The following is an 18,152-nucleotide window of genomic DNA, read 5'->3' on the forward strand; positions in this document are numbered from 1 at the left end:
GTCGATCAGCTGCTGGATCCGTCTTGTCATGTAGGGGAGCTCGTCGGCTCCCAGCTCATTGAGCTCCTCTGCAGCCGCCTGAGCGGCCCGCAGATTCTCGAGCGGGGTGGCGTAGACGGGGCGATCTGCGCCCAGCATGCTGGCAACGGCTGCGCCGCGCTTCTGGACGAAGCCGGCTCGGCTCGGGCCGCTAGGCGGCGGCGTCCCGAAGGCGGCGCGGTCAGCTTCGCGCTGGTGCGCCTCGGTGAGACGTCTCATCGAGGCTATCTTCTTGCCCTCCGTGACGAGGGCAAGGCGGCGTGCCTCCAGGGTCTCGGCGTCGGCGTCGGCCGGGATGGGGACGGAGAGGTCGTGCATCGCTGCTCGCTGAGCGTCGCGGGCGTTCTCGCCCGAGTCGGAGACGTGGCTGATGACCATCACTTCGGTGACAGCGCTGCTGCCGCTGTCAGCTCAAGGGAGTGGGTCGTCGAAGACCACCACGTCGGAGGGGTAAGCGTCGAGCGACGCGGTGTCGGAGTCGATGAGCATCGGGTCGGTGGAGCCGACAGACTCCATGTCCGCAGCAGGCTCGCTGGAGACGTGAAGTTGGTCGAGGAGGCTGACGAGGCGGCTCTCGGGGTAGTCGGTGCCTGCGTCGGACGCAGGCTCGTTGGAGACGCGAGTCTCGCCGAGCTGATCGGCGAGGCGGCTCGCTGCGCAGGCGTCGCCGACGCCTTGCAGCGCGTCGGGGCAAGCGCCATCGGGCGCAGCAGGCTGGCTGCGCTCGCGGGGAAGGAAGAGGGTTCCCTTCCAGAATAGGTCTCCGGACGACGGTGCACCTGGCCCCACGGTGGGCGCCAAATGTCGGGTGGTTGGTGCGACATATGCCAAGGGATGGCTTATCATTGTGGGAGCCAATAAAATGTCGCCGGTGCCCGGAAACGGGATGAGGCGAAGACATGCACGCCGGCGAATCTTACCCAGGTTCGGGGCTCTCCGAGGAGATAACACCCCTAGTCCTGCTCTGCGGGGTCTCCGCATGATCACTAGATCGATAAAGGGTAGCTACAATCGCTCCTAGAGCTGTTGGGATCAAGGGAGAAGGAGAACAAGGCTAGCTCTTTCTTCTCTCTATCTATGTGTGCGCGTGTGCTATGCTTGGATGCGAACCCTTTGCATGGGTGCTCCGGGGAGTTTATATAGGCCTACCCCCGGGGGTACAATGGTAATCCGTCTGGGATCTGGTCCCAGCCGTCAGTGTCTACGCTCGCCGGCTTCTCCGCCGGCTGCTGGGTCCCGCCGGCTGCTGGGTCCCACCGGCTGCCGGCTACTCGGTCGACAGGCCGGTCCCACCGCCTAGGGTTTTGTCGGCGGCTACTTACTGTATCCGCGCCTCGGATGATGAGGGCTTTGTCAAGGTGAGCGTGGCTACAGTGGGCCGCCTCGGGGGCCATCACTGTAGCCTCACCTCGTCTTGTCTCCTTAATGGGGCTCCTGCTTCGAGGAAGGGCATGGCCGGCTTCTGGAGGCCGGCTATGCTCCCGGCCGACTAGGGAAAGCCGGGCCGCCTTCACGCCTCTCTCTGGCTGAAGGGGCCCGCAGTCCTTGGGTCGTGCAAGAATGGGTCGTGGATGACGTCGAGGCTAACGTGGCTACAGTGCCGGGCCGCACGGGAGATCTCCCTCCCGTACGGCCTCCTGTAGCCATGCCCGCCTCGGGCTTCGGGGTCGTGGGCCGCACTGTGGCCACGCCCCGTCAGGTCGCCATTAAGTTGGAGTGGTTGTGGTCGTGGCCGGCTTCTAGGAGTCGGCGTCCTTCTGGGCCGGCTTCTTGGAGTCGGCGAGGCTGGGTTGTCTTCCGGGAGTCGGCTTTAGTGGTAGCCGGCCCGGAAAGGCGGCCCAAATGCTTGGAGTGCTTGAAGGCCAAAAGGCCTGATAAATTTTCTGAAGAGCCAGGGGTAGCCGGTTTGGCTACCCGTGGCCACTTACTCCGACACATGTGTTGTTTGTTCCAGTGCCAGTTTTGTATATGCTCATTGTTCCGAACGTGTACTAGTTGTTGTCACTTGCTAGGCTGGCCGGCAGTGCCATTTTTGTTGTTTGGGAAACAGGGAAAGGTCTAGATCAAATCAAGAGGAAACAGGGTCGAATCTGCTTTTGCCTGGGCTGGGTTGGGCTGTGGACGTCTGGAGTTTCCTGCAGTCTTTCTAATGCCTGCAGGCTTCTCCAGTTAACGTGCAGTCTCAATTTCACCATCGTCGGTGCGGGCAGCCTCCAGGCCCCGGTCCCAAAAGAAATCATATCGTTGGTATGCTATATATTCAATTCCAGGCGATTAGGGGAAACTGAAGATTTTCAAATTTGAGAAAGACAACTTGACGCAAATCTGGTTGCCGCCGTCGCCGTTTGTCCAGCGCATGGCTGCGTGGGATAGTGCAGTTGCTGTCGGCTTGCCGCCGAGTATGTGGAGTAGGTGTATGCGCCGCCTCATAAACTTCCTGCGTAGGTGTTTGTGGAACATTGAATATCACAGCATGCAGTATGCCCTGTTTTTTGCTTCTCCAATCGACCCACCTTCTATTTGGCTTCTATACTGAGCTAAAGAGTCTACATTGTACCAGTATGTAACTATCTCACCTCACACCTGTGCCCGATATGTCTGTCTGTTTCTTCAGATTTATTATGTAAGCTAGCCTTATTTATCGCCCCTTCTTGTATTTCAATGTGTACAGGAAGCCAGGAACAAATCCACGATGGGTCGACAAGTAGTCTGAAGATTGTTGCAGAACTGACGGTAGATCTTAAGCCCCAAATGGAACTAATATAGTGGATGCAGATCGGCAGATATGACCAATTCATCACGGGAGCTGGGGTACTTTTACCGTTACCAAGAATAATTCCATTCTATATGCATCAATCTAGCACTTCCATTATGTAATTTGCGTCATGTATGTGTAAATACTACTCTACATGCGCAACTAGCGAAGCTTAAAGTTGTATCCTGACAAAACGGTTTGCGCTTGTGCATTTCTTTGGCAGTGGCACACTCTTTTTCTTCTCTCAGGTTCTATGAAAAACTAGCGAAGCTTAGAGTCCAGCACAGCGCCCAAACGATTCTACGAAACAACATAATTATTTAGCTTGGTATGTAGCAACCATGGAATCCTTACTACTAGAATTATTTAGCTTGATGTGTAGCAACCATGGAATCCTTACTAATAGTTTAGCTAGCAAATCTAATAGTTTTAAAAAGTTGGCAGACAAGAGACATACATAAGCCCGTGAGGCACAATAGAGCTGATAACTCTCTCGCTGGTAGCTGTGTAAATCGGAAGGTGTGAAATTTCATCTCGATCGACGTGGCCTGGTGGAAGTAGGGTAGGTCGACATTAATGGATTCGAAAGAGCTGTTAGTGAAGATGAGCTCCTGCGGAGAGAGCCACGCCGCGGCGCGCATAAGGGAGGCAAAGCGAACGCCGTTGCCACTGTGCCTCCTATTATTGATTTGGTCGCATTCGATGCCAAGAAGGGACACCGTGAGGCCGAGGGCCACGGCCGCATCGAGTGTGGCGAGCGCGGCTTGGAGCGAGCCGAGCTCGACCTCACGGAAGGTGACCCTGAGCACACGTAACCGCGGGCAGTGGTTGAGAAAGGCGTTGATGTCGATGATGTTGCCAGAGATAGACAACCTCTGGAGCGCGGGAAGCTCGCCGCCTGCCCGCGGCAGTTTGACGTGGAGGAGACCTGTGTCCAGCTCGATGGAGGTGGCGCGGCGGAAGCAAGGCGCATGACGATGTCAACGGGAGGGCCTGACTTGAACATGGTTCCCCGCTGGAGGATGAAGATCAGCTCCTCCGGTGAGAGCCGCTTGGCGGTGCGCAACAGTGACTTGGCGCGGGCATCGTCACGCAAACGCGACGCCTTCAACACACTCCTGGCGAGACGGATGTCAAGAAGGGACACGGCTGTATGGCGAGGGACACGGGCGAGCGCTGCTTTGACCCGGCCTGCCGGGATGTTGCGTAAGGTGAGACCAGGGAGTTGGGCCCAGAGGCCGCGCCACCGACGCGAGAGGACGCCGGTGCGCGAGGCGGCGAAGGCGCACTGCAGATGCACGAGGATCTGGAGGAGCATGTCGTTGGGGAGCGAATCCCATTTACCATCGTTGCGACCCTTGCGGCGAAGGCGTCCACCGTCTCATTTTCTCCCATCCTCAGATTCTTGTAACTCTTCAGCAAAGTTTGCAAGTTCGTCTCACGCACACGCGAGTGCCCGAGATGCAATGTCTTGAGCGTGTCCCACGCCTCCTTCGCTGATGTCTTCAAGATTGTTGGAATTAAACCCGACGTTGGTCCGATTACAAGTATGTATACGGGTCCAACAAGTGTAGGAATCCATTACCTAGTAGGATTAGTATATTTACGATGAATACAACCTATACTTTGTACCACCGTGGAATAAAGAAAAGCAACAGGAGCGACACGCCCCTGCGGCCATCAAACAATCTGAGTACGTGCGTTGCTGAGTGCTTGATCGATCAAAGTATAGATCGATTGGCTGGTTGTCTACGCGCGTGTATTGTGTGTTGTTCCGGCCAGAAGTACTACTATTAGTACCACACATTCACGGAAGGATAGATTGCTAGCTTGAGGCTAGCTTTACACTGAGGGTGGTCTATCACAAGCCAGCGTTGCTTCCTCGTCGTCTGTCGTCGGTCGCCGCCTATCGTCGAAAAGTACTGGACGTCGGGACTGAACCAACAGATACTGCCAAGAAAACCTGGCTATTCATGAGCTGGCCTTCAAAAAGAAAGAGTTGACGGGATATTTGAGTCAAGCATGCATGGCAGCATGGGATTATTTTTGGCGCCAGATTTTCTGGATAATTGCCTGGTGAACCAGACGCTACTAGTGTGATAAGCCACACATGTCTCACTCAAAGTTTACAGAGGGAGTACGCATGAATTGTCATATATTGAAATTGATTTTGAGGGGAGTGGATAATTGCCTAGTGAACCGGGTGGCTGGAGTCTCCTCTCCTCACGGGACCTGTTAATTAGTGGACAATTGGCTTTGGCTCTAGTTTTTCCTTGAAACCCAATTTGAGGGGAGTGGATAATTGCCTTGTGAACTGAGTGGCTGGAGTATCCTCTCCTCAGGAGACCGTTTTTTCTTCTCTCTATTTTCTGTTTGTTAAGGCAGTGCAAAAGCAATTTGACATGCCGATATATAAGAACAAGATCATGATCAATGATCATAGTAGTACACTCCTGACGATCTGTATGATTCCTTTTGCCTGCTTGCTTGCTCTCGAGTAGTTTGTAGTTTATAATAGTGCATCATTGGTGAACAATTATCACAGAGAATCCACGTAACGCATCATCTCTTGCATAACACAAATGGGAATCATTCGTACCATAGAGTCCAGTGGTACAAATCAACCAGTGCTATCTCTCTTTTTTTTTTGAAAAGGAGGATGACCTCCGGCTGCATCAGGACAATGCATGCAATCTATCTATCTATCTATACCTCTATACCTATATATACCTATACCAAAAAATTACCACGTTAATTAGAAAATAGGAGCCGTTAATCTGATGGGACCGAGTTATAACGGCCAGATTTCATTAGACAATAGGAACCGTTAATCTGATGGAACCGAGTTATAACGGCCAGATTTAAGTAGACAATATGAGCGGTTAATGGGGACAGAAAAATTATCTGGATGCAAAAGAAAAGGCAGTCACGTTAAAAAGGATTTCTGACAATTCTTCTCCTGTTTCTTTTGTGATTACACGTACACATAATTATATTGAGTCCTACTTCTATACGTATGGCTGGAATCACAAGATAAAATAGGAGACTCTACTCCTTTTTGTTTATAGAAGAGTCCTACTTCGGTACGTGCTGGGTAACCGTCCAACAGCCGTACATGATCCAAAAAAAAATAAACGCATCTAATCTCCACAAGCCGCTTGGCCTTTTGCACGCAAAATAAGCTGCTTGGCCTTTCAACTAAAAAAAAAACTCTCAGCTTTTCAACTAAAAAGATGCTGCTCGGCCTTTAGGGTCCCAATTCCATGACAGCCCCATGGAGTCGCCTTTCTCTCCAATTAGGATCTTAGTGGCATGGGACTCTTCTCTCTCTCCCTCTTTACCTCAAAGAAAAAAGTTGCAAATCATAGTCTCCTTCCAATCCGTGTTCGCCCGGAGATTATCCCTGCACAATGTCAGCTCCAACTCGATGGCCATGGGCGACCAACGACGGCTCCTACTGTGCCGCCTATATCCACATGCGAGGCTGCAAGGTCAAGATTAAACCTTCTACTCATCTGCCCTCAGTTTCAAAACTCCATCAATGCTTCTGATCTAAAAAGAGCCAACTATCAGGTCCATCGTCTACCTAATATCTTTGACTTCCATGTTCTCACCAGGCTACAATCTAACGATGGTGATGGTTCATGCAGGGTAGGGTAAGATGTAATCGATGGTCTTCCAAAGTAGATGCTGCTGGTCCCGTATGTGGAGCATTGACAATTCTAAAACCTACTACAGGACTGCTGGAGAGAGATTTATCTGTCCGAAGTCGCCGAGGTCATTCTAGGTTATGCATCTCCACTCTTATTATAAGTAGACGCGCAAAGCCAATCTGTTGATTTAAGGTCGCTAGATCACAAGTACCTAAATTGGTTTGATTTTTCCTTCTCAATGAGATATGTTTGCATGGTGAATTGCTTTGTTTTCATGCTGTAGATGATTCCCAGGTGGTTATTCGGACAGCATGCTGCCACTCCAGAAGAACTAAGATATGTTGCTGTTCCCAAGTCTCAACAGCGACCACGGCCTCTTCTGCCATGCAAACTTGGTCGGGTGTCTCCCATGCCTTGGTGGCAGCTAACCGGTTGTGTCCAGTCACACAAGAGAACGGCCATTAGAGGCAACACATGCAGATTGAAGGGGGGAAGCAGGAGTGCCGGAAAACAGAAATTGCAAGCATGTCGTTCATGCAGGAAAGAGGGACAACGGACAGATGGGAACTGACGGAGCGATAGATGCTTACACCGGTAAGTGCTCTGGACATGGGATCTTAGCTAACCCTGGGACTGAATCATGCCTTTTGTTGTGGTTCAGCCATACATTTATTTTTTTCAAAGGAATTAATGAGTTTTCTTACCAAACTTTTTGATTTTCTTTCAGAAATAATAAACAGTTTTTAATCCCAGCTATGTTGCTATTACATGGATTGTGATTATTGTTTGTTTCTTCTTTTATATTATATAAGAAGAAGTGACAATGGCAACCATCACTATGCTCTATGATTCTTAAAACATATACAAATGTATTGATATATTCTGCTAAAAATCCGTTTGATGCCATATTCAGATGTATACTATATTTTGTGTAGAAAATTTTCAGCACGTTAGTTGGGTCAGATACCATATATAGTTTAAGAAAACAGAAACATTCAGATATTCGGGGACTGAAAACTACAGTTTCAAACACTTATTGTGTTTTGTAAGTCGAAATGATATTAAATGTAAAATAACAATCCATACAGTTTGAAATTGCTTTGATCTAGGGACACATGCGTACATAAACCAACTTAATGGAGGAGGTTATTAGGATGGAATGATACGTGGCTAATTGATCTTTTCATGTTGATGACATTAGTTGTTGAGGCTTCTGTGCAACCTAATCATGGTGAATCTCTATATAGCAACAGTAGTATAATATATCAGATGGTATATAGTGGACAAAAGGATCGACTTCGTCATGTTACCAATAAAAAATAGTAGTTTAAAACTATTAATATCTAGCCACATATTAAATTGATGGCCTTTTGCGAGGGTATCTGATGGTTGTCTTTTTTGAAATGGTGTGGATGGTAGCCCGTAAAGGTGATGCCTTACGATGGAGCAATTGCAACCAGTTAAAAAATTATATTACGATCTATGCCTATAAGTTGGAGATTCACTCCAAGGCAACATACGAATGATATATATGGTTTATATACAATTCCCGTCATTTATTTTACATTAAATTAAAGAATGTAATTCTATAACGAAAAGCGGAAGAGTAAATATATTTTGCTATTTTGTCTTAGAGGGCACAAGTTCATGAAACTTAATCTCTAAAAGTCTAATTGATTCCAAGGAATTTTAATAGAAAGATTTTGTGGTGCAGATGTTGAAATTAAAGGAAAACTACGTAATCGATATTTTTTGTCTTATTAGTTGACACGCTAGATAAATTATGCTTCTGTAGGTCTTAATTGAGTCCGCTTCAGTATGCAAGAATTAATTTTATTCAAAATTATTAATAGTCTATTTGAGTTTCACTTTCTATTGCCAAAAAATAAACTACATAAATAAGTTTACAAAAATATAGGTTCAAATCCATTGTGCTCCAGAACTCGAGGAAAAATAATAATGAATGGATCAAAAGGTTCTCGCAAAAAAAGAACTGGAGAAATATATAATTAATAGATCGAAAGGTTCTCGCACAAAAAAATAATGAATGGATCGAAAGGTTCTCGCACAAAAATATAGGTTCAAATCCATTGTGCTTCAGAACTGGAGAAATTGTATACGGGATTCCTCTGATAACACCTTTAAACACATCGAGTATCATGAAAATATTTGGATCTCATCTATAATTTTAAACTGATTTCTTATGCTTAAAACTAACAATCAATCATAGGAGTACTATCAGGATACCCATTATTTTTAGAGGAGACCTTCTTGGGCTGTGAGTTGTTACAAGAAACTAGGTTTGTTCATGAAAATAGATGTTACTACTATATTTGGTTCGTTTCTAACTATACCATGCAAGACAATATCCCTATATGTAGCTGATTTATATGTTATTTGTCTTTTTTTTGTTGCTAAAGATTGCACCTTTATTATAGTTAATTAGTGATTGAGGAAATCCTGCAATGACATTATTTGTTTCCCCCTACATATCACAAAGGACTACTTTCACATGTTGTCATACTCATGCTTTTTTAGTTTTTTTTTATGCTAGCCCGTGCAGTTGCACGGGTTCACGACTAGTTATTTTATTAATTGTTCATCAAGACCATACAAAGCAATGCATCAACAAGTCTGAAGTCACCATCTCGGCAAAATCCATCGCTATTCCTATCAACTTGTAGAAGGGGGTGCAGATTATCTGAGCCGTATACCCATACCTCACACCAAAGATCAACATCTAATGCCGGAGGCCCTAACCAAGCCGCATTGCCAGGTCTGAGGCACACACCGGTCCGGCGCACTCTCAGTGGTCACCGCACGTGCACACTGCAGAAGCCGCCGCCACCATCTTCCACTGATCCATCTTCAGAGCCGGTATTGACGCATTGACCTTGCCAGGCCTGCTGTCGACGACACCATGGCGCCAGACAGCGCCACCTCCCTGCATGAATCCATCACGTCCATCACTGGGACCCCACTGCGCCACACCGCCGAATCTCACCGTCGTCAACACGGTAGATGCACACCGCTCCACTCCTTACGTCCTCCATCCAGTAGTTGCTCCAAAATAATGCCCTCATGAGGGAGAGCGCCGCCATCCTCTGATCCGGGGTTCCCGGTGAAAGCACAAGTGCTCCCTGAGTGGTTTTGGTAATTAATGTCAACATATCTCTTGTTGGACTAATACTTCTACCTAGTATATTTCAGATGAGTTCAACAGTGGAGTGGCGTGGACAAGAGGATGTGGAACCCCTTCAAGATGCGAAGGACAGAAGATTGGCAAAAGCTCAAAAGCTCAAGACTCTACATTTTCATTTTAGTGATCCAAGATCACATTGAGTTGATAGGAAAAGCCAATACTATTAAAAGGGGATGAGGTGTTGCTTAATGGCTTGCTTGCTCAAAGTGCTTAGTGATATGCTCCAAAGCCCTCAACCACTTTACCATATCCACATATGTCCCAAACCTAAAGTCAAAATCGGCCCAACCAATTTGATCTATCCGGCGCCACCGAGTTTACTTGACATAACCACTGCCAGAAACCCTAGTCAATTCAGTCTCGCTGATGGGATCCCGTTCTCACCGAGATGGTCCTGCAAACTCTCTGGTTCCTGTTGCAATAATTTCGGTCTCACTGAGATATGTAATCGGTCTCACCGAGTTTGCTTGACCAACTCTTTGGTTAGCACATTACCAAAATCGGTCCCACCGAGTTTGTGTAATCGGTCAAACCAAGATGAGGTTTTACCCTAACCCTAGCACATCGGTCCCACCGAAAAGCCTAAAGTTCACATTTTGAACTAAATCGGTCTGACCGAGTTTTCTGTTTCGGTCCCACCGAGTTTGGTGAATTGTGTGTAACGGTTAGATTTTGTGTGGAGGCTATATATACCCCTCCACCCACTCTTCGTTCGTGGAGAGAGCCATCAGAACGTGCCTACACTTCCAGCATACATTTTCTGAGAGAGAACCACCTACTCATGTGTTGAGACCAAGATATTCCATTCCAACCACATGAATCTTGATCTCTAGCCTTCCCCAAGTTGCTTTCCACTCAAATATTCTTTCCACCAAATCCAAATCCGTGAGAGATTTGTTGAGTGTTGGGGAGACTATCATTTGAAGCACAAGAGCAAGGAGTTCATCATCAACACACCATCTATTACCTTTTGGAGAGGGGTGTCTCCTAGATTGGTTAGGTGTCACTTGGGAGCCTCCGTCAATATTGTGGAGTTGAACCAAGGAGTTTGTACGGGCAAGGAGATCGCCTACTTCGTAAAGATCTACCCTAGTGAGGCAAGTCCTTCGTTGGCGATGGCCATGATGGGATAGACAAGGTTGCTTCTTCGTGGACCCTTCGTGGGTGGAGCCCTCCGTGGACTCGCGCAACCGTTACCCTTCGTGGGTTGAAGTCTCCAACAACGTGGATGTACGATAGCACCACCTATTGGAACCACGCCAAAAATCTCCGTGTCTCCAATTCCCTTTGCACACTCCAATCCCAACTCTTTACATTCTTGCAAGTTGCATGCTTTACTTTCCGCTACTCATATACTCTTGCCATGCTTGCTTGAAATGTATCGTGAATGTTTAAACTTGTGCTAAAACTCCACCTTAACTTAAGGAATTTAAAAACTGGTACTTTTCTTTGCTAAGAGTCTATTCACCCCCCTCTAGATGTCTCTTCTTGATCCTTTCAATTGGTATCAGAGCATTGGTCTCCATTGCCTTGGTTTAGTCACCATTGGAGGAAGATGGACGAGTCTATGTTGGGGAGTCTTAGACATAGAATGCCTATACTTGATGGAGAGTTCTTTCATGAGTGAAAAAATGAGATGCTTGTGGTTTTCAATGAATATCATTTGAACAAGTATATTACTAGCCCTTGTGCACCTCATGTTGATGCTTTGCATCCTACCCTTGATGAGTCCATTGACATGATCCGCAACCTTAGAACTGTTAATCTTCTCACTAGAGGTTTGGCTAGAAACTTGATTGGTTGCTTACCTACTCTTGACCGTGCCTACACTATATGGAGATTTCTTGAGGAACGATTTCCAAATTATTCCTTGCAAAACTTAGATGAAATCCTTCATAAGTCTATTTCCTTGAGCAAGATGAATTCCAATGATCCTAAGTTTGGTGATTGTCTATTTGAGCTTACTAACCTCATGCGTGCCAAAGGAGATGTTGGAATCATTAGTAATATCATCTCCGAAGTCATTAAAATCCATAAAGATAACCATTGTGATGATCACTTATCTAATGAATCACTCTCTCTAGGAATTGATCCATCAGAAGACAATGTTGAACACGGATACTATGATGAGGTTGATGATAGTGACTTTGATCTCGATGAGTCTATGAGACACTTTGGTCTTATGGCTAATCCTCGTGGCTACATGGCTGGAGGAAAGGAATGGGTCCTTGATAGTGGATGTACTGATCATATGACCGGAGACAAGGATATGTTTCGTGACCTTGCTGAAAACGACGTGTTGGGAATCGTAGCATAATTTAAAATTTTCCTACGCTCACCAAGATGCATCTATGGAGTCTACTAGCAACGAGGGGAAGGGAGTGCATCTACATACCCTTGTAGATCGCGAGCGGAAGCGTTCCAATGAACGTGGATGACGGAGTCGTACTCGCCGTGATCCAAATCACCGATGACCGAGTGCCGAACGGACGGCACCTCCGCGTTCAACATACGTACGGTGCAGTGACGTCTCCTCCTTCTTGATCCAGCAAGGGGGAAGGAGAGGTTGATGGAGATCCAGCAGCACGACGGCGTGGTGGTGGATGTAGCGGGTCTCCGGCAGGGCTACGCCGAGCTTCTGCGAGACGGAGAGGTGTATCAGGGGGAGAGGGAGGCGCCCAAGGCTGTTGTGTGCTGCCCTCCCTCCCCCCCTTTATATAGGCCCCCTAGGGGGCGCCGGCCCAAGGAGATGGGATCTCCAAGGGGGGCGGCGGCCAAAGGGGGGGAAGGGGTGCCTTGCCCCCCAAGGCAAGGGGGAAGCTCCCCCCCCCCTAGGGTTCCCAACCCTAGGCGCATGGGGGGAGGCCCAAGGGGGGCGCCCCAGCCCACTAAGGGCTGGTTCCCTTCCACTTTCAGCCCACGGGGCCCTCCGGGATAGGTGGCCCCACCCGGTGGACCCCCGGGACCCTTCCGGTGGTCCCGGTACAATACCGGTAACCCCCGAAACTTTCCCGGTGGCCGAAACTGGACTTCCTATATATAATTCTTCACCTCCGGACCATTCCGGAACCTCTCGTGACGTCCGGGATCTCATCCGGGACTCCGAACAACTTTCGGGTTTCCGCATACATATATCTCTACAACCCTAGCGTCACCGGACCTTAAGTGTGTAGACCCTACGGGTTCGGGAGACATGCAGACATGACCGAGACGCCTCTCCGGTCAATAACCAACAGCGGGATCTGGATACCCATGTTGGCTCCCACATGCTCCACGATGATCTCATCGGATGAACCACGGTGTCGAGGATTCAATCAATCCGTATTCAATTCCCTTTGTCAATCGGTATGTTACTTGCCCGAGATTCGATCGTCGGTATCCCAATACCTTGTTCAATCTCGTTACCGGCAAGTCTCTTTACTCGTACCGCAATGCATGATCCCGTGACTAACGCCTTAGTCACATTGAGCTCATTATGATGATGCATTACCGAGTGGGCCCAGAGATACCTCTCCGTCACACGGAGTGACAAATCCCAGTCTCGATCCGTGCCAACCCAACAGACACTTTCGGAGATACCCGTAGTGCACCTTTATAGTCACCCAGTTACGTTGTGACGTTTGGCACACCCAAAGCACTCCTACGGTATCCGGGAGTTGCACGATCTCATGGTCTAAGGAAAAGATACTTGACATTGGAAAAGCTCTAGCAAACGAAACTACACGATCTTTTATGCTATGCTTAGGATTGGGTCTTGTCCATCACATCATTCTCCTAATGATGTGATCCCGTTATCAATGACATCCAATGTCCATAGGCAGGAAACCATGACTATCTGTTGATCAACGAGCTAGTCAACTAGAGGCTTACTAGGGACATGTTGTGGTCTATGTATTCACACATGTATTACGATTTTCGGACAATACAATTATAGCATGAATAATAGACAATTACCATGAACAAAGAAATATAATAATAACCATTTATTATTGCCTCTAGGGCATATTTCCAACAGTCTCCCACTTGCACTAGAGTCAATAATCTAGTTACATTGTGATGAATCGAACACCCATTGCGTCCTGGTGTTGATCATGTTTTGCCCTAGGGAGAGGTTTAGTCAACGGATCTGCTACATTCAGGTCCGTGTGTACTTTACAAATATCTATGTCTCCATTTTGAACACTTTCACGAATGGAGTTGAAGCGACGCTTGATATGCCTGGTCTTCCTGTGAAACCTGGGCTCCTTCGCAAGGGCAATAGCTCCAGTGTTGTCACAGAAGAGAGTCATTGGGCCCGACGCATTGGGAATCACCCCTAGGTCGGTAATGAACTCCTTCATCCAGACTGCTTCCTGTGCTGCCTCCGAGGCTGCCATGTACTCCGCTTCACATGTAGATCCCGCCACGACGCTTTGCTTGCAACTGCACCAGGTTACTGCTCCTCCATTCAAAATATACACGTATCCGGTCTGTGACTTTGAGTCATCCAGATCTGTGTCGAAGCTAGCGTCGACGTAACCCTTTACGACGAGCTCTTCGTCACCTCCATAAACGAGAAACATATCCTTAGTCCTCTTCAGGTACTTCAGGATATTCTTGACCGCTGTCAAGTGTTCCTTGCCGGGATTACTTTGGTACCTTCCTACCAAACTTACGGCAAGGTTTACATCAGGTCTGGTACACAGCATGGCATACATAATAGACCCTATGGCCGAGGCATAGGGGATGACACTCATCTCTTCTATATCTTCTGCCGTGGTCGGGCATTGAGCCGTGCTCAATTGCACACCTTGCAATACAGGCAAGAACCCCTTCTTGGACTGATCCATACTGAACTTCTTCAATATCTTGTCAAGGTATGTACTCTGTGAAAGACCAATGAGGCGTCTTGATCTATCTCTATAGATCTTGATGCCTAATATATAAGCAGCTTCTCCAAGGTCCTTCATTGAAAAACACTTATTCAAATAGGCCTTTATACTTTCCAAGAATTCTATATCATTTCCCATCAATAATATGTCATCCACATATAATATGAGAAATGCAACAGAGCTCCCACTCACTTTCTTGTAAACACAGGCTTCTCCATAAGTCTATGTAAACCCAAACGCTTTGATCATCTCATCAAAGCGAATGTTCCAACTCCGAGATGCTTGCACCAGCCCATAAATTGAGCGCTGGAGCCTGCATACTTTGTTAGCATTCTTAGGATCGACAAAACCTTCCGGCTGCATCATATACAACTCTTCCTTAAGGAAGCCGTTAAGGAATGCCGTTTTGATGTCCATCTGCCATATCTCATAATCATAGTACGCGACAATTGCTAACATGATTCGGACTGACTTCAGCTTCGCTACGGGTGAGAAAGTCTCATCATAGTCAACCCCTTGAACTTGTCGATAACCCTTAGCGACAAGTCGAGCCTTATAGATGGTCACATTACCATCCGCGTCTGTCTTCTTCTTAAAGATCCATTTGTTTTCTATGGCTCGCCGCTCATCGGGCAAGTCAGTCAAAGTCCATACTTTGTTTTCATACATGGATTCTATCTCGGATTTCATGGCTTCTAGCCATTTGTCGGAATCCGGGCCCGCTATCGCTTCTTCATAGTTCAAAGGTTCACCGTTGTCTAACAACATGATTTCCAGGACAGGGTTGCCGTACCACTCTGGTGCGGAACGTGTCCTTGTGGACCTACGAAGTTCAGTAACTTGATCTGAAGCTTCATGATCATCATCATTAACTTCCTCCCCAGTCGGTGTAGGCACCACAGGAACATTTTCCCGCGCTGCGCTACATTCCGGTTCGGAAGGGGTGACTATCACCTCATCAAGTTCCACTTTCCTCCCACTCAATTCTTTCGAGAGAAACTCCTTCTCTAGAAAGGACCCGTTCTTGGCGACGAAGATCTTGCCTTCGGATCTGAGGTAGAAGGTGTACCCGATAGTTTCCTTAGGGTATCCTATGAAGACGCATTTTTCCGATATGGGTTCGAGCTTTTCAGGTTGAAGTTTCTTGACATAAGCATCGCATCCCCAAACTTTTAGAAACGACAGCTTAGGTTTCTTCCCAAACCATAATTCATACGGTGTCATCTCACCGGATTTCGACGGATCCCTATTTAAAGTGAATGCGACAGTCTCTAAAGTATAACCCCAAAATGAGAGCGGTAAATCGGTAAGAGACATCATAGATCGCACCATATCCAATAGAGTGCGATTACGACGTTCGGACACACCATTTCTCTGAGGTGTTCCAGGCGGCGTGAGTTGTGAAACTATTCCACATTTCCTTAAATGTGCACCAAACTCGTGACTTAAATATTCTCCTCCACGATCTGATCGTAAGAACTTTATTTTCCTGTCACGTTGATTCTCAACTTCACTCTGAAATTCCTTGAACTTTTCAAAGGTTTCAGACTTGTGCTTCATTAGGTAGACATATCCATATCTACTTAAATCATCAGTGAGAGTGAGAACATAACGATATCCTCCTCGAGCCTCAACACTCATTGGACCACACACATCGGTATGTATGATTTCCAATAAGTTGGTTGCTCGCTCCATTGTTCCGGAGAACGGAGTCTTGGTCATCTTACCCATGAGGCATGGTTCGCACGTGTCAAATGATTCGTTATCAAGAGACTCCAAAAGTCCATCTACATGGAGCTTCTTCATGCGCTTGACACCAATGTGACCAAGGCGGCAGTGCCACAAGTATGTGGGACTATCGTTATCAACTTTACATCTATTGGTATTCACACTATGAACATGTGTAACATCACGTTCGAGATTCATCAAAAATAAACCATTGACCAGCGGGGCATGACCATAAAACATATCTCTCAAATAAATAGAACAACCATTATTCTCGGATTTAAATGAGTAGCCATCTCGAATTAAACGAGATCCAGACACAATGTTCATGCTCAGAGCTGGCACTAAATAACAATTATTGAGGTTTAAAACTAATCCCGTGGGTAGATGCAGAGGTAGCGTGCCGACGGCGATCACATCGACCTTGGAACCATTCCCGACGCGCATCGTCACCTCGTCCTTTGCCAGTCTCCGTTTATTCCATAGTTCCTGCTTTGAGTTACAAATATGAGCAACCGCACCGGTATCAAATACCCAGGAGCTACTACGAGTACTGGTAAGGTACACATCAATTACTTGTATATCACATATACCTTGGGTGTTGCCGGCCTTCTTCTTGTCCGCTAAATATTTGGGGTAGTTCCGCTTCCAGTGACCACTTCCCTTGCAATAAAAGCACTCAGTCCCGGGCTTGGGTCCATTCTTTGACTTCTTCCCAGTAACTGGTTTACCGGGCGCGGCAACTCCCTTGCCGTCCTTCTTGAAGTTCTTCTTACCCTTGCCCTTCTTGAACTTGGTGGTTTTATTCACCATCAACACTTGATGTTCTTTTCTGATCTCCCCTTCCGCTGATTTCAGCATTGAATATACCTCGGGAATGGTCTGTTCCATCCCCTGCATATTGTAGTTCATCACAAAGCTCTTGTAGCTTGGTGGAAGCGACTGGAGGATTCTGTCAATGACCGCGTCATCCGGGAGCTTAACTCCCAGCTGAGACAAGCGGTTGTGCAACCCAGACATTCTGAGTATGTGCTCACTAACAGAATTGTTCTCCTCCATTTTACAGCTGAAGAACTTGTCGGAGACATCATATCTCTCGACCCGGGCATGAGCTTGAAAAACCAGTTTTAGCTCCTCGAACATCTCATATGCTCCATGTTTCTCAAAACGCTTTTGGAGACCCGGTTCTAAGCTGTAAAGCATGCCGCACTGAACGAGGGAGTAATCATCAGCACGTGATTGCCAAGCGTTCATAACGTCTTGGTTCTGTGGAATTGGTGCATCACCTAGCGGTGCTTCTAAGACATAATCTTTCTTGGCTACTATGAGGATGAGCCTCAGGTTCCGGACCCAGTCCGTATAGTTGCTGCCATCATCTTTCAGCTTGGTTTTCTCTAGGAACGCGTTGAAATTGAGGACAACGTTGGCCATTTGATCTACAAGACATAGTGTAAAGATTTTAGACTAAGTTCATGATAATTGAGTTCATCTAATCAAATTATTTAATGAACTCCCACTCAGATAGACATCCCTCTCGTCATCTAAGTGAAACATGATCCGAGTTTAACTAGGCCGTGTCCGATCATCACGTGAGACAGACTAGTCAAGATCGGTGAACATCTCCATGTTGATCGTATCTTCTATACGACTCATGCTCGACCTTTCGGTCCTCCGTGTTCCGAGGCCATGTCTGTACATGCTAGGCTCGTCAAGTCAACCTAAGTGTATTGCGTGTGTTCCGAGGCCATGTCTGTACATGCTAGGCTCGTCAACACCCGTTGTATTCGAACGTTAGAATCTATCACACCCGATCATCACGTGGTGCTTCGAAACAACGAACCTTCGCAACGGTGCACAGTTAGGGTGAACACTTTCTTGAAATTATTATAAGGGATCATCCTACTTGC

The 18,152-nt window shown here is 47.2% G+C and overlaps 1 long non-coding RNA gene across 1 annotated transcript; it reads left to right on the plus strand.

The window, feature by feature from the left end:
• The first annotated feature begins 4,989 nt into the window (after nt 1-4,989).
• Nucleotides 4,990-8,935, plus strand: LOC109783090 (uncharacterized). The gene is made up of 2 exons (XR_005759037.3): nt 4,990-6,367; nt 6,445-8,935. It is a non-coding gene; the product is annotated as an uncharacterized lncRNA (long non-coding RNA).
• Nucleotides 8,936-18,152: the final 9,217 nt, after the last annotated feature.

This window comes from Aegilops tauschii, chromosome 6 (assembly GCF_002575655.3).
Source record: "Aegilops tauschii subsp. strangulata cultivar AL8/78 chromosome 6, Aet v6.0, whole genome shotgun sequence".
In the NCBI taxonomy this organism is placed as follows: domain Eukaryota; kingdom Viridiplantae; phylum Streptophyta; class Magnoliopsida; order Poales; family Poaceae; genus Aegilops; species Aegilops tauschii.